Source organism: Hemiscyllium ocellatum, chromosome 27, assembly GCF_020745735.1.
Source record: "Hemiscyllium ocellatum isolate sHemOce1 chromosome 27, sHemOce1.pat.X.cur, whole genome shotgun sequence".
Taxonomy (NCBI): Eukaryota; Metazoa; Chordata; class Chondrichthyes; order Orectolobiformes; family Hemiscylliidae; genus Hemiscyllium; species Hemiscyllium ocellatum.
The window spans coordinates 642,545-660,757 of NC_083427.1; the positions used below are offsets into that span (position 1 = coordinate 642,545).

An 18,213-nucleotide genomic window follows, 5' to 3' on the forward strand; every position below is an offset into this window, starting at 1 on the left:
AGGCGACCGAATCAACACGGACATATACTATAAACGGACTGACTCCCACAGCTACCTAGACTACACCTCCTCCCACCCTGCCCCCTGTAAAAACGCCATCTCATATTCCCAATTCCTTCGTCTCCGCCGCATCTGCTCCCAGGAGGACCAGTTCCAACACCGCACAGCCCAGATGGCCTCCTCCTTCAAGGACTGCAGATTCCCCCCAGACATGATCGACGATGCCCTCCACTGCATCTCCTCCACTTCCCGCTCCTCCGCCCTTGAGCCCCGCCCCTCCAACCGCCACCAGGACAGAACCCCACTGGTTCTCACCTACCACCCCACCAACCTCCATATACAGCGTATCATCCGCCGTCATTTCCGCCACCTCCAAACAGACCCCACCCCCAGGGATATATTTCCCTCCCCTCCCCTATCAGCGTTCCGAAAAGAACACTCCCTCCGTGACTCCCTCGTCAGGTCCACACCCCCCACCAACCCAACCTCCACTCCCGGTACCTTCCCCTGCAACCGCAGGAAATGCAAAACTTGCGCCCACACCTCTTCCCTCACTTCCCTCTAAGGCCCCAAAGGATCCTTCCATATCCACCACAAATTCACCTGCACCTCCACACACATCATCTATTGCATCCGCTGCACCCGACGTGGCCTCCTCTATAGTGGGGAGACAACAGTGGAAGGTGTTGGTAAAGTGGATGAACTGTTCAACCTCCTCGTGGGAGCACGAGGCAGCGCCGATACAGTCATCGATATAGCGGAGGCAAAGGTGGGGGGCGGTGCCAGTGTAGTTGCGGAAGATGGACTGTTCCACATATCCTACGAAGAGACAGGCATAGCTGGGGCCCATGCGGGTGCCCATGGCAACTCCTTTGGTTTGGAGGAAGTGGGAGGATTGGAAAGAGAAGTTGTTCAGGGTGAGGACCAGTTCAGTCAGTCGAAGGAGGGTGTCAGTGGAAGGGTACTGGTTTGCGGAACGTTTCAGAGAACACCTCTGGGACACCCGGACCAACCAACCCAACCACCCCGTGGCTCAACACTTTAACTCCCCCTCCCACTCCACCGAGGACATGCAGGTTCTTGGACTCCTCCATTGCCAGAACATAACAACATGACGGTTGGAGGAAGAGCGCCTCATCTTCCGCCTGGGAACCCTCCAACCACAAGGGATGAACTCAGATTTCTCCAGTTTCCTCATTTCCCCTCCCCCCACCTTGTCTCAGTCAAATCCCTCGAACTCAGCACCGCCCTCCTAACCTGCAATCTCTTCCTGACCTCTCCGCCCCCACCCCACTCCGGCCTATCACCCTCACCTTGACCTCCTTTCACCTGTCGCATCTCCATCGCCCCTCCCCCAAGTCCCTCCTCCCTACCTTTTATCTTAGCCTGCTGGACACACTTTCCTCATTCCTGAAGAAGGGCTTATGCCTGAAATGTCGAACCTCCTGTTCCTTGGATGCTGCCTGACCTGCTGTGCTTTTCCAGCAACACATTTTGAGCTTCAGATTAGTATGACAGGATGGCACAACATCGAGCGCTGAAGGGCCTGTACTGCGCTGTAATGTTCTATGGATGCGTGTCTGTTTATCCCTCTGTGTGTCTGTTTGCTCCCGCATTCGTGTCTGTGTTTATCCCTGTGTGTCTGTTTGCTCCTGCATGTGTGTCTGTGTTTTTCCCTGTGTCTGTTTGTTCCTCTATGCATGTCTGTGTTTACATCTGTTTATTCCTGTATCCGTGTCTGTGTTTGTCCGTGTGTGTCTGTTTGCTCCTTTATGCATGTCTGTTTATCCCTCTGTGTATCTGTGTTTATCCGTCTGTTTGCTCTTTAATGCATGTCTGTATTTATCCCTCTGTGTATCTGTTTGCTCCTGTATTCATGTCTGTGTTTGTCCCTGTGTGTGTCTGTTTGCTCCTGTATTCATGTCTGTGTTTGTCCCTGTGTGTCTGTTTGCCCCTGTATGCGTGTCTGTGTTTGTTCCTGTGTGTGTCTGTTTGCCCCTGTATTCATGTCTGCATTTATGGCCGTTTGTTCCTGTATTCATGTCTGTGTTTGTCCCTGTGTGTGTCTATTTGCTCCTGTATTCATGTCTGTGTTTGTCCCTGTGTGTGTCTGTTTGCTCCTGTATTCATGTCTGTGTTTGTCCCTGTGTGTGTCTGTTTGCTCCTGTATTCACGTCTGTGTTTGTCCGTGTGTGTGTCTGCTCATGTATGCATGTCTATGTTTGTCCCTGTGTGTGTTTGCCCCTGTATGCGTGTCTGTGTTTGTCCCTGTGTGTGTCTGTTTGCCCCTGTATGCATGTCTGTGTTTGTCCCTGTGTGTGTCTGTTTGCCCCTGTATTCATGTCTGCATTTATGGCCGTTTGTTCCTGTATTCATGTCTGTGTTTGTCCGTGTGTGTGTGTCTGTTTGCTCCTGTATGCGTGTCTGTGTTTGTCCCTGTGTGTGTCTGTTTGCTCCTGTATTCATGTCTGTGTTTGTCCGTGTGTGTGTCTGTTTGCTCCTGTATTCATGTCTGTGTTTGTCCGTGTGTGTGTCTGTTGGCTCTGTATGCGTGTCTGTGTTTGTCTCTGTGTGTGTCTGTTTGCTCCTGTATTCATGTCTGTGTTTGTCCGTGTGTGTCTGTTTGCTCCTGTATTCATGTCTGTGTTTGTCCCTGTGTGTGTCTGTTTGCTCCTGTATTCATGTCTGTGTTTGTCCGTGTGTGTGTCTGTTTGCTCCTGTATGCGTGTCTGTGTTTGTCTCTGTGTGTGTCTGTTTGTTCCTGTATTCATGTCTGTGTTTGTCCGTGTGTGTGTCTGTTTGCTCCTGTATTCATGTCTGTGTTTGTCCGTGTGTGTGGAATGGATATGGAAGCTTTGGAAATGGTGATAGCTATAGGACAGATGTCAGAGGTAGTTTCTTTACTCAGAGAGTAGTAATGCTTTGCCTGCAATGGTAGTAGATTTGCCTACTTTAAATACATTTAAGTTATCATTGTACAAGCATATGGATGTACATAGAATAGTGTAGGTTAGATGGACTTCAGATTGGTATGACAGGTTGGTGCAACATCGAGGGCCGAAGGGCCTGTACTGCGCTGTAATGTTTTATATTCTATCTCACCATTTGTGGAGGGAGAGTTAGTGCTTGAGTCAAGTATGACTTTTCTCTGGAACTAAAAGAAGCTTGCATCATCATTATCTAGGTTTAATTTGAGCATTGAATTCACTGCTTCTCTCTTTTGGCAGACGTTGCTCGAACCTGCTGTCTGACTCCAGCATTTCCGGTGTTTATTTCAGATTTCCAGCAATCACAGCATTTGGCCTTTGATTGAGTGAAGAGGAGTCAGGCTGGACTCGAGGTGGTAATTCTGCTTCTCTCTCCACAGAGCTGAGCTTCTATGTACTATGCTTGTTTCAGATTTCTTCAGTATTTTGCTTTTATTTATTGAAGCAGAATCATATTGGAGTCAAAACATTATGGCTGGGGCTCCTTCCACAGATGCTGCCAGGCTCAGTCCGTTTCTCCAGCATTTTCTGCATTTGGTTCAGATTTCCAGCATCCCACAGTATTTTCCTTTTATTCTTACCCCCCCACTAAAAAGAGAATCGCACCAGACTCCAAAGGTTAACTCTGTTTCTCTATCTGCAGATGCTGCTCGACCCGCTGAATGTTGCCAGCTGTTGCTGATTTTGTTGCAGCATACCCGGTGCTTCTTTCAGATTGCCAGGCTTCACAATATTTTGCTTTCATTGATCATGGAAGAGTCATATGAGAGTCGACACGTTGCTTCTGGGTCTTTTCCCCTCTCTCCACAGATGCTGCCAGACCCATTGACCCATTTCCAGCATTTGTTTCAGATTTCCGACATCCACAGTGTTTTGCTTGTTTCATGCCCCACCCCCAACCCCAACCCCAACCCCACCAATAAGAAACATAGCAAACACAAAACATTAACTCTGGGTCACTTTCCTTCTCCCCACAGATGTAACAGAACCTGCTGAGTTTCTCCAACATCTTAGATTAGATTAGATTAGATTAGATTAGATTACTTACAGTGTGGAAACAGGCCCTTCGGCCCAACAAGTCCACCCTGACCCGCCAAAGCGCAACCCACCCATACCCCTCCATTTACCCCTTACCTAACACTACGGCCAATTTAGCATGGCCAATTCACCTGACCTGCACATCTTTGGACTGTGGGAGGAAACCGGAGCACCCGAAGGAAACCCATGCAGACACGGGGAGAATGTGCAAACTCCACACAGTCAGTCGCCTAAGGCGGGAATTGAACCCGGTCTCTGGCGCTGTGAAGCAGCAGTGCTAACCACTGTGCCACCGTGCCGCCCACTTCTGTGACTGTTTCAGATTTCCATCAATATTTCCTTTTTTATTCCCACTCCCTCCCCCAGAGTAGAATCACACTGGACTTGAAACATTAACTCTGCTTCTCCCTCTGCTGATGTGGCCAGACCTGCTGAGTTCTCTAGCATTTTCCATGTTTGTTTCAGAATTCCAGATCTGTACTATTTTCCTCTTAATTTACTCAAGAAGAGTCTCTCTGAACCCAAAACACTGTATCGTGGTTTATTTCCCTCTCTCCTCAGATGCCACCAGGGACCCAGGTTTAATTCCATCTTCAGGCAGTTTGCATGTTTTCCCAGGGTCTGTGCGGGTTTCCTTCCGGTCTGGCCCATCACAGTGTGGCTTTTGTCCTGGCACGACGGTCTCCCAGCCCAGCATGGTGGTCTCTTGGTGGCCCATAGCAGTCTTTTGCCCCGTTGTAACCTCAGTGTAGACTTCCACCTCAAGGTGATTCCAGTGTGGTCTCTCGGCCTCTAGTTGAAGCCCAGCGTGGTCTGAAGGCTAGCTGCCAGTGTGGACTGGGTTGGAAAGACTTGCGTTCTGAACTTTTCATTTTCCATATTTTCCAACTTATTCCTCCGATATGCAATGCTGGACGTTTTGTTTCTTGATTTGTCTTAATCTTTTTCCCGAAGAACTTGCACTGAACTATCCATACCTGGATACCTTGTTCCTAAGATGGCACCTTAAATGGCGACTTGTAAACCTTTTTGTTTCAGGGATTCCATTTTCTGTCACCGTGTCAGGCAGCACAATGGCTCAATGGTAAGCACTGCTGCCTCACAGCGCCAGAGACCCAGGTTCGATTCCAGCCTTGGGCAACTGTTTGTGTGAAGTTTGCACATTCTCCCGGTGTCTGTGTGGGTGGGTGCTCCGGTTTCCTCCCACAGTCCAAACATGTGCAGGCCAGGTGAATTGGCTACGCTAAATTGCCCATAGTCTTAGGTGCATTAGTCAGATGGAAACAGGTCTACGTAGGTTACTCTTTGGAGGGTCAGTGTGGACTTGTAAGGCCGAAGGGCCTGCTTCCACACTGTAGGGAATTTAACGAATCTATCTTTACCAGACGATGCAGTCTCATAACAACATTGCCACCATACCTGTGCAGCTGAGCAGAGTGGTTGGACTTCCCCATGTAAGGTATAGAGTTAAAATTGTGCAGAATAAGGGAATAGGTGTTGTTTCTGCAAAAGCTTAGATTATAAAATTAGGTTGCGCATGCAAATACTAAACAGTGAGAAGCGAAAACAGATAGAATTATCTATGACTAATAGGGCAGAGCGACCGTATAGCAGGATGTACCAGTAACAGGAGAATAGTGCGCCAGTCTCATGATCGCACGAAGACAGCAAACTATGCCAGGATAGTCACATATAAGGAACGAGATAAATAAGAGTAAGGGTCAACAGGCTTAGAGTAATGGGAGAAGTAAACAGAGGCGGAGAGAAGCTAGACAAAGGTGGAGCGAAGCTAGAGCTTGTGATAGGCTATGTGCTACAGTAAAAGTAGCCTATGGGTTGAAAGGAGAGGACCGAGGGATGCAGCTGAACAGCATTAATCAGAATGTAACCCTCAGATTGGGGTGCTTACTCATTAGGCACCCGTTCTTGCAAGTACGTATCAATAAAATTCACTGCTTCAGAATTTGACTCGGACTGAAATTTATTAATATGCGAGTTTTGTTTCTCACAATTTGGGAGCTCGTGTCCAGGATGTCCGTCATCACCAGCAGGGTGGGCACCGTCGACGGCTGGGAAGACGCGTCCCGTTCTTTTTAGAACGGTCCCGTATTCCTCAACAGTGGGTTCCCCCTACTGGTTGACTGATTGAGATCCGATGAGAGTCTATCCAAACCAGGCGAAAGGTTGTAAGTAGACACAGGAGCCAGGCAACTCCGTGCATGGAATAAGGTAGGGAAATTGACTTTTAAGTACTGCCTTGGCGGCTGGGATTGAGTTCTAGTAGTTAATAAGTGTCTAACAACACAACTCAATATGGGCTGTGCCGAGGGTAAAGTATAAGCCTCCGATAAAAAAAAATGGAAATGGAATTGGGGTGCCTGACAACATGCCTCCAGAAAGTCCGTTGGGCAGGATGTTGTGGAATTGGAAAAATAATACTTGCACAATGGGAAGAGATAGCAAAAAGATGATTAAATATTGTTGCTTTGTATGGACTAAGGAATCCATTCTTCGTCCTGCCGTCTTCTGGCCAAAGTACGGGTTGGATGAAGACTGTGTTTGTAAATATTTGAGTTTATATGTCAACAGAAAACAGCATAATCAGATCCCTCCTGACTGAAAGGCAAAGTGTTGGAAGGGCTAGTAGCTGAAGGGCTACTGAGAGTACACTTTGTAACTAAATCATGGCCAGACATCAAAAGAAATTTCTGAAAATAGATGGGTGGAGTGAGAAATTACTTGAATTGTTAAGAGATGCACAGAAAGTGTTTGTAAAGAGAGAGGATGAGAAGCAAAAGCAGAAGGCAAAAATGATGGTAGCCACAGTTGACCAAGTAGTCAAGAAAATAATCAAATCAGTGACTAGCAACCGGAGTGGAGGGTGGCAGCACGTAGAACATAGAGGAAGGGGTAGAGGACGAGGAGGACCTTTCGTAGGGTCCAGTCAACAGGGACAAGTTCAGAGGTGGAGACCCCAACAAGCAGGGTGTTAGATCCAGAAAAAAAATTCAAAAGATAGAGGGGTGGAGTGAGAAGCCTCTAGAGTTGTTGTTGCAGGAAGCTCAAAAAGTGTCTGTGAGATATGGTTGTGTGTGTGTGTGTGTGTGTGAGAGAGAGAGTGTGTGAGAGAGAGAGAAAAGAGCTCTACAGCTAATAGAAATTTTAACTCTTTGTGATTCGGTTTGAATGCACATTTGTTTGTTGGTGATTGAATGTTTGTGCTTTGTTCCCTGGAGCTTGAGATCAGGGACTGTTTCTCAATCTGATTTCTATTATGGAAATTTAACATGATTTCTTTTAAGGTTAAGGATTTTACAGTGATTGTGAAATAAAATGTTAACTCCCGTTCTTTTTACAGGTCATGACTGCCTATCAGTTTCTAACTTATCTCTTTTATCCTTACATAAAAAAACATTTCAAATCGGCTGAATATGGAGGAAAACAACATGATCACCTTTTTTTTTGTGTTTCAGACTCGTTTGTTTTCACTTAATTTTAAGCCGTAGCTTTATTCAGAAAGTCCCTCCCTTATTGACAGTTGAAGTTTCAGTTCAGCATTAGATTGTAATAAATCAATCCTATGGTTAATATCTGTGACCTTGGATTTGGCCATTATTCATGCATTATAAGTTTTTTTTTTAACTTGAACAGACAAATCCTTTTAAGACAGCTCTGGTTATTTCACGACCGGAAATTGTAATTGAGCAATGACTGGTCAGGACTACTTAAGAAAACTAATTTTGGATTTAAATTAAGGGACTAAAACCAGGTAATAACAGTGGATTTCAAAATTCGGAACTGTATGCATTTTACATTTTAAATATTAAATACTGAATAAATGAATTTATAATATATAAATATATATTTACAAGTAAGATTCCAAAATGTATAGTTAGGAACAGGCTTTAAAGTTAGACAAGCATAAATTGATAAACTGGTATTTGAAACTATAAGGAGCAAGAAATATTGCAATATTTCTTAAAACAAAAATAAAGGTTTAAACAAAACATTGGGTGATGAAGAATGGTCATTAGGTGGCCCTAAAGCTGTTTAGTTGGTTAAATCAGCTCAGCAATTGATCTGGCAATGTAATGTGGGAGCGGGAATGAAAGAGTTAATTGGACTATGGCGACAGTTTTGTGATGAGAGTCACGAAGAATCAGTTTTGCGCTCATGACAAGATACTGCCACGAAAATTGGGGATTGAATTAACTGCAAATGGTGCTATGGAATCTGTTGAGGTTTTTAAAAATGAACGCGCTCGAGCAAAACAATTACAGAAACAGAATGAGAAGTCACAAGTGACTGGTAAACAAACAGAACTACGCAATTACAGTTTCTAAAATGTTTTAGCCACTTGTTGCGTTTCCACCCTGAATTACAGATAATGATTATTTTATTTATATTATATATATAATTAATAATTATAATATATCAATTGTATTAGCCTGACTCAATATTAATTGGCAGGATTCCTTCACACACTCTCAGAGACCTGTCAAATTGATTCATAGCTAATTTAAAACATGGCAGCATTAATTCATTGTTAATTAAAGAATGGAAAGCTACGTTACTGGCCAGAGTGTGTGCAGGCACTGGCAGCAACAGCCTTATTGGTAGAGGAGAGTCGGAAACTTACTTTTGGGGGAGCCTTAATAATCAGCACCCCACATCAGGTACGGACCATATTAAATCAGAAAGTAGGGTGGTGGCTTATGGATTCTAGAATTCTAAAATATGAAGCAATTCTCATAGAGAGGGATGACCATACATTGATCACAGACATTTGTCTGAATCCAGCTACCTTTCTCTGGAAAGGGGAGGATGAAGCTCCCTCAGACCCAGAACATGACTGCCTCAACATTATAGAATATCAGACAAAAGTAAGAATGGACCTTAGAGACATCCCTTCACATGCAGGGGCCAGGCTGTTCATTGATGGATCCTCCAGAATGATTGAAGGTAAAAGACACAATGGATATGCATTAGTAGATGGAATAGAGGGGAGTGTTATTGAGGCTAGTTGACTACCCAATGATTGGTTGGCACAGACTTGCAAACTTTATGCACCAGAAAGGGCCCTTAGGGCCTTGGAAGGCAAAGAAGGAACTGTATATACAGATTCTAAGTCTGCCTTCAGGGTGGCACACACATTTGGGAAGATGTGGCAGGAGAGGGGAGTGATAAACAGTAAAGAACTGGTTCATGGGGAATTGGTAAAGCAAGTATTGGAATCCCTTTCAGTGCCAAAGGAAATAGTGATAGTCCACATAAATAGACATCAGCAGGGAAATGATCCCGAAGCAAAGGGAAATAGATTGGCGGATGAAGTCGCTAAGGAGGCAGCTCTGAACCCTCAGCTCGCTACAATATAGATTTTAGTATCGATGGTGCAGGAACCTGGGGGGAGACCGATATTTAGCGCTAAGGAAAAGAGAGAGTTAGAAGAACTGGGAGCTATGCAGACAGTAGAAGGGCACTGGATGCTACCCGATGGCCAGGAGATGCTAAATAAGATGATGATGCGAGAGATTATGGCTGTCTTATACCAGGGGAGTCACTGGGGAGTGCAAGCAATGTGTCATTTGGTCTTAAGGAAATATGGATGTAAAGGGATCTATACAATAGCCAAACAGATATGTGAGGGATGTGTATCATGCAAGAAAATCGACAAGAAGGTATTGAGGAAACAAGTCTCAGGAGGAGAGAACCTGGGCTCCGATCATTTCAGAGCATTCAGGTAGATTATACCGAATTACCCCGAGTGGGAAGACTGAGGTAGATGCTGGTAATGGTTGATCATCGATCTGGATGGGTGGAGGCGTACCCTTCAGCCACTGCCACTGCAAGTGGGATGTCCAAGATAATACTTGAACACATAATTCCCAGATACGGGATAGTGGAATGTATAGATTCAGATCAGGGAACTCACTTTACTTCCAGGGTACTCCAGGGAGTAATGAGGGTTAGGTATCTCCTGGGAGTTCCACACCCTGTGGCACCCACCTTCATCAAGAAAGGTTGAGAGAGCGAGCCAGACACTCAAGAAGCAGTTATCGAAATTAGTAGTAGAAACTAGACTCCCTTGGACTAAGTGTTTACCTATAGCCCTTTTGCGAGTGCGAATGGCTCCAAGGAAAGATTTGGGGCTGTCCCCTTATGAGATATTGTTTGGCCTGCCCTATCTGGGAACGAAAGGGGAACTGTCAACCCTGGAAACTAAAGATCTGTTCTTTAAAAAGTATGTACTGGGCTTATCCTCATCTTTGTCTTTTCTTAGGAAACAAGGATTACTGGCACAGACTCCGTCCCTTGAATTCGCCGTTCATCCCATCCGGCTGGGAGATTGGGTCCTAATTAAATCATAGACAGAAACTATATTGCAATCGGATTGGGAGGGACTGTACCAGGCTCTTTTGCCTACTGAAACGGTGATACGCACGGCGGAGAAAGGCTGCACTCACGACACCAGGATTAAAGGACCAGTGGAATCCCCGGTTAAGAAAGAAGTCTGGACAGCCGAATCGACGGAAGAACCACTGAAACTCAGACTCAAAAGACTTTAAGTAACTGATTTTTATGCGGACACGGGATAGTTTCTTTTTGATATCTGTATATTGTATTGCATGTTAAATCTCTCGGTCCTTCAATACTATTATGCTATTGTAGGATGCTGGGGATGCTTAGGGTTACCATATTAGCCTACTTAGTATTGGGATTTTGTCATACGATGCTGTCATTTCCATAGGTGTTATTAATGGTCCCCGAATCTGAATATCTGCAAGTAATAGAGGTCGATGCTTGCAGTCTAGTAGAATGCACAGATGTAAGATATCAGAGGGAGTATATTTCCTCCGAAATCCTTCTTAAGACCTACTGGACACAAGGTATGGTTCGCAAAAACCGCCAGCTGGCATCACTATCCATAGAGCCCCCTTTCCCCCAGCCGTAGACTATTCTGACAGAAAGTGCCACCCGATATATCTCACCATCAAAAATACCTCCTCTGGAGAATCCTTTCCCCGTAAAAATGTGTCTCAACTCCTTAGTAACGATTTAAAGATAGTAATAGCTGCCACTGGGAAGTGTTTTTCGGACTGCTGTTTCTGAATAGCCATAGCAAACAGAAAATGAGCTGAACGACTTGATAATAAGATACATCCTTTTGCCCCTCCCAATAAAAATTATAGAGGTGAAGGACTTGAAGCAGACCATTGAAATAGAAACAGGATACTGGGACGCAAACGCCTGGGTTGAATGGGTAGAGTTCACTGTTAAAACTCTGAATAAAAGCAATTGCTATGCATGTGGCTCTGGTAGACCAGTTGCCTACATAGTGCCCTTTCCGCTTGGGTGGAACCAAAACAGGAAGGGCATGGAATGTATGATAGCCCTGTATCAGGATAAGACTGCATGGAATGATAGGAATTGTATATTCCTATCTCTAATGTTCCCTCCCTTGAGGAAGACAGATTTGAAAGCTCCCCCCCAGTTTTTGACCACGTTCAGGAATCACACATCGTGTATAAGCCAACGAGGTCAAATCGGTCCAGAGACTTTGGGGAGCTGAGGTTATGTATAGAAACTCAGAATGACACCGAAACAGCCAAACGAGGGAACTACTCAGCACTCAGGGTTCCCCGGGCGGATCTCTGGTGTTGCTGTGGAGACAGAATATTGCGACCTACCCTACTTCCTGACTGGAGAGGGATATGTACAATTATGCAATTGGCAATCCCATTCACCTTGGCATTTGAGAAGGAGAAGGTAGTAGTAATAAAGAATGAGAGGAGTAAAAGGTTATTATTAGATACTTCCTTTGATGATAGGATTTATCTCGACTCTATAGGAGTTCCTAGAGGGGTCCCTGATCAGTTCAAGGCCTGCAACCAGATTGCAACAGGTTTTGAATCAGCCCTATTTTGGTGGGTAACGGTCAACAAGAATGTGGACTGGATAAACTATATTTTTTACAACCAGCAAAGATTAATCAATTACACTAGAGATGCAGTCAAGGGTATTTCCGAGCAACTTGATGCAACCAGCAGAATGGCCTGGGAAAACAGACTGGACCTAGATATGATCCTAGCCAAAAAAGGGAGTGTATCTGTGATGTTAGGGGGTAGCTGTTGTACTTTTATTCCAAATAATACAGCACCTGATGGGTCAATCGCTCGTGCCTTGCGAGGAGTGACCACCTTGGCAGAAGAATTGGCTGAGAACTCAGGAGTGGACTCATCACTCACGGGATGGCTAGAATCATGGTTTGGGAAGTGGAAAGTCGTGGTAGTCTCTATCCTCACCTCCCTGATAGTGGTAGCAGGGTACTGACAACAATTGGCTGTTGTATCATACCTTGTGTACGGGGGTTAACCCACGGGCTCATTGAGACGGCCTTGGCAAAACAAATGCCTCTAAAAGGTAATCAGGCAGAGGAACTCTACCTCCTGAACAATGAGGGGATGGGTGACCTTAAGGAATTAGCCACTATAAATGAAGTCTCAGGGATGATGCTAGCAAACTGGAAGACAACATGTGAGACAAATGCAAAAGACAACATTTAGTAGCCAAGAAGAAAAAAGGGGGGATTGTAAGGTATAGGGTTAAAATTGTGCAGAATAAGGGAATAGGTGTTACTTCTGCAAAAGCTTACATTATACTATTAAGCTGCACATGCAAATACTAAACAGTGAGAAGCGAAAACAAATAGAATTATCTATGACTAATAAGGCAGAGCAATCGTGGAGCGGGACGTACCAGGCAGAGGAAAACAGAAGAAGCGAAAACAGGTACAATTATCTCTGACTAATAGGGCAGAGCGACCATGTAGCAGAATGTACCTGTAACAGGAGAATAGTGTGCCAGCCTCAGGAGGGATGTGGCCAACGGATGGAATTTAGTTTGGCAGGATGATCGCACGAAGACAGCAAACTATGCCAGGATAGTCACATATAAGGAACGAGATAAATAAGAGTAAGGAGCAACAGGCTTAGAGTAATGGGAGAAGTAAACAGAGGCTGAGAGAAGCTAGACAAAGGTGGAGCGAAGCTAGAGCTTGTGATAGGCTATGTGCTACAGTAAATGAGGTGAAAGGGGAGGACCGAGAGATGCAGCTGAACAGCACAAATCAGAATATAACCCTCAGATTGGGGTGCTTACTTGTTAGGCACCCGTTCTTGCAAGTATGTATCAATAAAATTCACTGCTTCAGAATTTGACTCGGACTGAAATTTATTAATATGTGAGTTTTGTTTCTCACCCGCAGAAGCAGAATTTGAAGAATTCTGCAATGTACTCAACAGTAATCATTGCCCCAATAAACTCAAAGCCACCACACATCAGGAAAGCAACAACTTCAAGAGCCACTGCATTCAAAGTGGTAAGAGACAACAGACATGAGTTAGCAACAAAACCAGTTCTAATTAAAAAAAAACAAACCTGACACGTCCCTGGACAAATTTTAAAACTTTTCGCTGTTCCCATGTGAGTACATGTGACATTAAAGCTCATTCAATTCATTCAGAATTTTCGCTGAGTCCCGCCCCGAGCAAGAGGCGATGCCCCGCCCTCTCACGCTATTACCCCGCCCACTTCTCACGGCCCACGCCCAGCGGCAAGGGCCCTGACTGAAGCCCCGCCCTCTCCATGCGAGCCCCGCCCACTCCCAGTGTCAAGGGCCCTGACTGAAGCCCCGCCCACTCCAAGCGGCAAGGGCCCTGACTGCAGCCCCGCCCACCCCACATGGGCCCCGCCCACTATGCTGGCCCCGCCTATTACCAGCGAGGAGCCCACACCAACCACCCCTCACGAGACAGCCGCGTAGGCGCCCCCTTCCTAAGATGGCGGCGACCGATCAACGGCCTTCGATCCCAACTCGTGAAAATGGCGGCTGCTCCTCTCCAACGGGCTGGCCCGTTCCCGCCCCAAAAGGTGGGGTAAGTACATATTAAAACAACAGAGATCTGTTCTTCCCCCCTCCCCCTTCTCTCCACTCCCCGCACAAAGTCGTTGTAAAGCTGGCGAGCCCCCAAACATCCCGAGGGCTTCCGTTCCGCGATCAACATTCCTACCCGCAGGTGCGTCCTCTCCCCCCTCCGGATGCCCGGCGACGCGGCGCATGCTCCCAGCGCAGCCACCGCCGCGCGCCGAGATCCCGGACTGGTCCAGCCCAGCCCCGCGCGCACCAACGGCGCCCCGCGCGCACCAACGGCCCCCCGCGCGCCGATACCCCGACCGTGACCCGCGCGCACCAACGGCCCCCCGCGCGCCGTTACCCCGACCTTGACCCGCGCGCACCAACGGCCCCCCCGCGCGCCGAGACCCCGGCCCAGCCCCGCGCGCACCAACGGCCCCCCGCGCGCCGAGTTCCCCCTCAACCCCGCGGCCTTCCAGGGACTCTGTATCTGACCCAGTGCTGTACCTGTCCAGGGACTGTATGATGGGAACAGTGTAGAGGAGCATTGCTGTGTATCTGATCCTGTGCTGTACCTGTCCAGGGACTGTATGGTGGGAACAGTGTAGAGGAGCATTGCCGTGTATCTGATCCTGTGCTGTACCTGTCCAGGGACTGTATGATGGGAACAGTGTAGAGGAGCATTGCTGTGTGTCTGACCCTGTGCTGTACCTGTCCAGGGACTGTATGATGGGAACAGTGTAGAGGAGCATTGCTGTGTGTCTGACCCTGTGCTGTACCTGTCCAGGGACTGTATGATGGGAACAGTGTAGAGGAGCATTGCTGTGTATCTGACCCTGTGCTGTACCTGTCCAGGGACTGTATGGTGGGAACAGCGTCGAGGCGATTATGATCTTAAAATAGAGGTGCAGGAAGTAGGTGACGTGACCCATCAAGGCTGCTCCACCATTCAATCATGGCTGATAATGTTTTCAATCCCATTCTTCTGTTTTGTCCAGTGACCTTTTAATCCCCATGGCAATCAAGAATCTCTGTATCTGTTTTAAATATACTCAGTGAAGTGGCCTTCACAGCCTTCTGTGGCAATGAATTCCACACACTCACTACTCTCTGGCTGAAGAAGTTTCTCCTGAATTCCCTTCCAAGTGGTAACTTACTCTTTATCTACTCCCCCCTGCTTTGCCTATCATGGGAACATTTGATGGGGATAGCGTAGAAGGAGTTTTACTTTACAAATAACCCCGTGCTGTCCCTGTCATGTTTGATGCCAATGATGTTGACCTGGCTTTATTTTGTGTTTACGAAGAACGAAGAAAATTTCCAGCCCAGTAACAGGCCGTTCGGCCTTCCAAGCCTGAGCCGATCCAAATATACTGTCTACACCTGATGTCCAGTTCCTAAGGATCTGTATGCCTCTGCTCCCTACCTGCTCACAAATCTGTCCAGACGCATACTGAATCTGTCTACCACCTCTACCTGCCTCTACCACCTTTGCTGGCAAGGTTATCCAGACATCCACCACCCTCTGTGTGAAGTATTTGCTGTGTGTATTCCCCTCAAAATTTTCACCTCCCTTTTAGTTTAACAGAGTAGAGGGAAATCTACTCTGTCCAATTCCGTGCTGACCCTGATGGTGACAATCTCGAGGGAATTTTAATTCAGTTCAGTTTAATAGAGTAAAAGAAGCTTTACTTTCAGTTTACAAGATGCTTTAGTTTGTATGTGACCTGGTGCTGTACCTGTCCTCGGGCTGATTGAATGGGTTGCAAGTTCCCGACTCAGGAGCCAAGAGTGTTGGCTGCTAAATCACATCTGATACACTCCAGCCGAATTTCTTCCAGTTTCACTCTGCAACTGCTTTATCTATTAATATTCATCCCTTCCTCTGTCGCTCTCTCTTCACCTCTGCTTTCCTTTGAGATGAGATAGTGTACTAAAGAAACAGCAACCTCAGCAGGACGGCTCAGTGGATAGCACTGCTGCCTCACAGCACCGGGATCCCAGATTCGATTCCAGCCTCGGGCAACTGTCTATGTGGAGTTTGCACATTCTTCCTGTGGTGCTGCGGTTTCCTTCCACAGTCCAAAGTTGTGCAGGTCAGGGTGGATTGGCCATGCTAGAATTGCCTGTAGAGTGAGGTGCATTCATCAGAAGGAAATGGGTCTGGGTGGGTTACTGTTCGGAGGGTTGGTGTGGACTTGTTTCCACACTGCAGGGAGTCTAATCTAATCCAATCTAATCAGGAAGTGGGCAGGACAACAAGAAACAGGAATTGTATCCCAAATCAGCACTATATGTGCCTTTCCTGTTTAAGTTAGCCGGTTTGAAGCCATGTGAGTGTTCCGTCTTGAAAAAGCGAGTCACTTTGCATTTCCTAAGGTAAAGCCATGTTAGTCATTGGCTCTTTTTACTTTGCACCAGTGTTACATTGGACTGTTAGTGAAGCCTACATTCTCACCTGGCCTACAGCTTTAGTCTTACTGTGGCTTCCTACTGGTCTCACCGATGGCTGTGAGATCTGATCAATGCTCTTTTGTAACAGCCACTCCCACTGCGTTGACCCTTTTCTTTGCTGCCTCTGATTTGCGACCTCTGGTTCTCCCTGACTCACTCTCTTGGCAAACTTTCATCAGACTAACCGACATAGCCTTCATTTCACTATCATCCTTGTGCCCATCCAAGAGTCGCTTAAATGTCCCTAATGTATCTGAGGCGCAAGTGAGGAACAGCAGATGCTGGAGATTGGAGTCGAGAGTGTGGTGCTGGAAAAGCACAGAGGTCAGGCAGCATCCGAGGAGTAAGAGAGTCAACGTTTTGGGCAAAAGCCCTTCCTCAACTCCCGATGAAGTGCTTATGCCCAAAACGTTGATTCTCTTGCTCCTTGGATGCTGCCTGACCTGCTGTGCTTTTCCAGCAGCACACTCTCAACCGCGATACATTAGCAGCTAGATGCAGGAGGTATAGATTTAAACAGCAAGGAGGAGGTTAAGTTGAAGGTTACAATATTTCTTTCATAATTTAAAACCTTACTTTAAAAGTTATCGTATCGCCTGATTCCCCAAAGCCTATCCACATCTACCAGATAAGAGTCAGGAATGTGATGGAAGAGTTATAGGGAGAGGCCGGATAGGCTGAGAATTTTTTCATTGGAACGTGGCAAGCTGAGGAGTGACCTTGTGTAGATGAATAAAATCAAGACGCATAGATAAGGTGAACAACAAAGGTCTTTTCCCTGGGATTAGGGAGTTCAGATTAGGGGCGGCTCAGTGGTTAGCACTGCTGCCTCACAGCGCCAGGGACCTGGGTTCGATTCCAGCCTCGGGCGACTGTGCAACCTCCACGCAGACATTCTCCCCGTGTCTGCGTGGGTTTTCTCCGGGTGCTTAGGTTTCCTCCCACAGTCCAAAGATGTGCAGGTCAGGGTGAATTGCCCACGGAAAATTGCCAATAGTGTTAGGTACATTAGTCAGAGGGAAATGGGTCTGGGTGGGTTACCCTCAGGAAGGGCCTGTTTCCACACTGTAGGAAATCTAATCTAATCTAAAACTAGAGGGTATCATTTTAAAGTGAGAGGAGAAAGATTTAAAAGGGACCTGAGGGGCAACTTTTCTACACAGAGGATGTGGAATGAACTGCCAGAGGTGCCGGTACAGTTAACAGCATTTAAAAGACATTTGGATGGTTACATGAATAGGAAAGGTTTAGAGAGATAGGAAAGGTTCAGAAAAGATTTACAAGGATGTTGCCAGGGTTGAAGGATTTGAGATATAGGGAAAGGCTGAACAGGCTGGGGCTGTTTTCCCTGGACAGTCATAGGCTGAGGTTTACAAAATCATGAGGGGCATGGAAAGGATAAATAGACAGAGTCCTTCCCCTGGGGTGGGGGAAGTTCAGAACTAGAGGGCATAGGTTTAAGGTGAGAGGGAAAAGATATAAAAGGGAGCTAAGGGGGCAACTTTTTCACACAGAGGGTGGTACGTGTATGGAATGAGTTGCCAGAGGAAGTGGTGGAGGCTGGTACAATTGCAACATTTAAGAGGCATCTGGATGGATATAGGAATAGGGAGGGTTTAAAGGGATATGGGCTGGCAGGTGGGACTAGTTTGGGTTGGGATATCTGGTCGGCATGGACGGGTTGGACCGAAGGGTCGGTTTCCGTGCTGTACATCTCTATGACTCCATGGGGCAAACACAAGCGAGTGGGATGAGTTGAGTTTGGGAAACTTTATTGGCATGGATAAGTTGGAGTGACGGGTCTGTTTCTGTGCTGTATGC

The 18,213-nt window shown here is 46.5% G+C and overlaps 1 protein-coding gene across 1 annotated transcript in view; it reads right to left on the reverse strand.

Annotated features, from left to right (window-relative positions):
* The window catches only part of LOC132828674 (zinc finger protein 154-like), a 73,498-nt gene extending 59,368 nt beyond the window's left edge, over window positions 1-14,130 (reverse strand). Inside the window, exon 1 of the mRNA XM_060845739.1 lies at window positions 14,096-14,130. The gene's annotated coding sequence lies outside the window, so the exon portion shown is untranslated. The remainder of the gene's footprint in view (window positions 1-14,095) is intronic.
* Window positions 14,131-18,213: the final 4,083 nt, after the last annotated feature.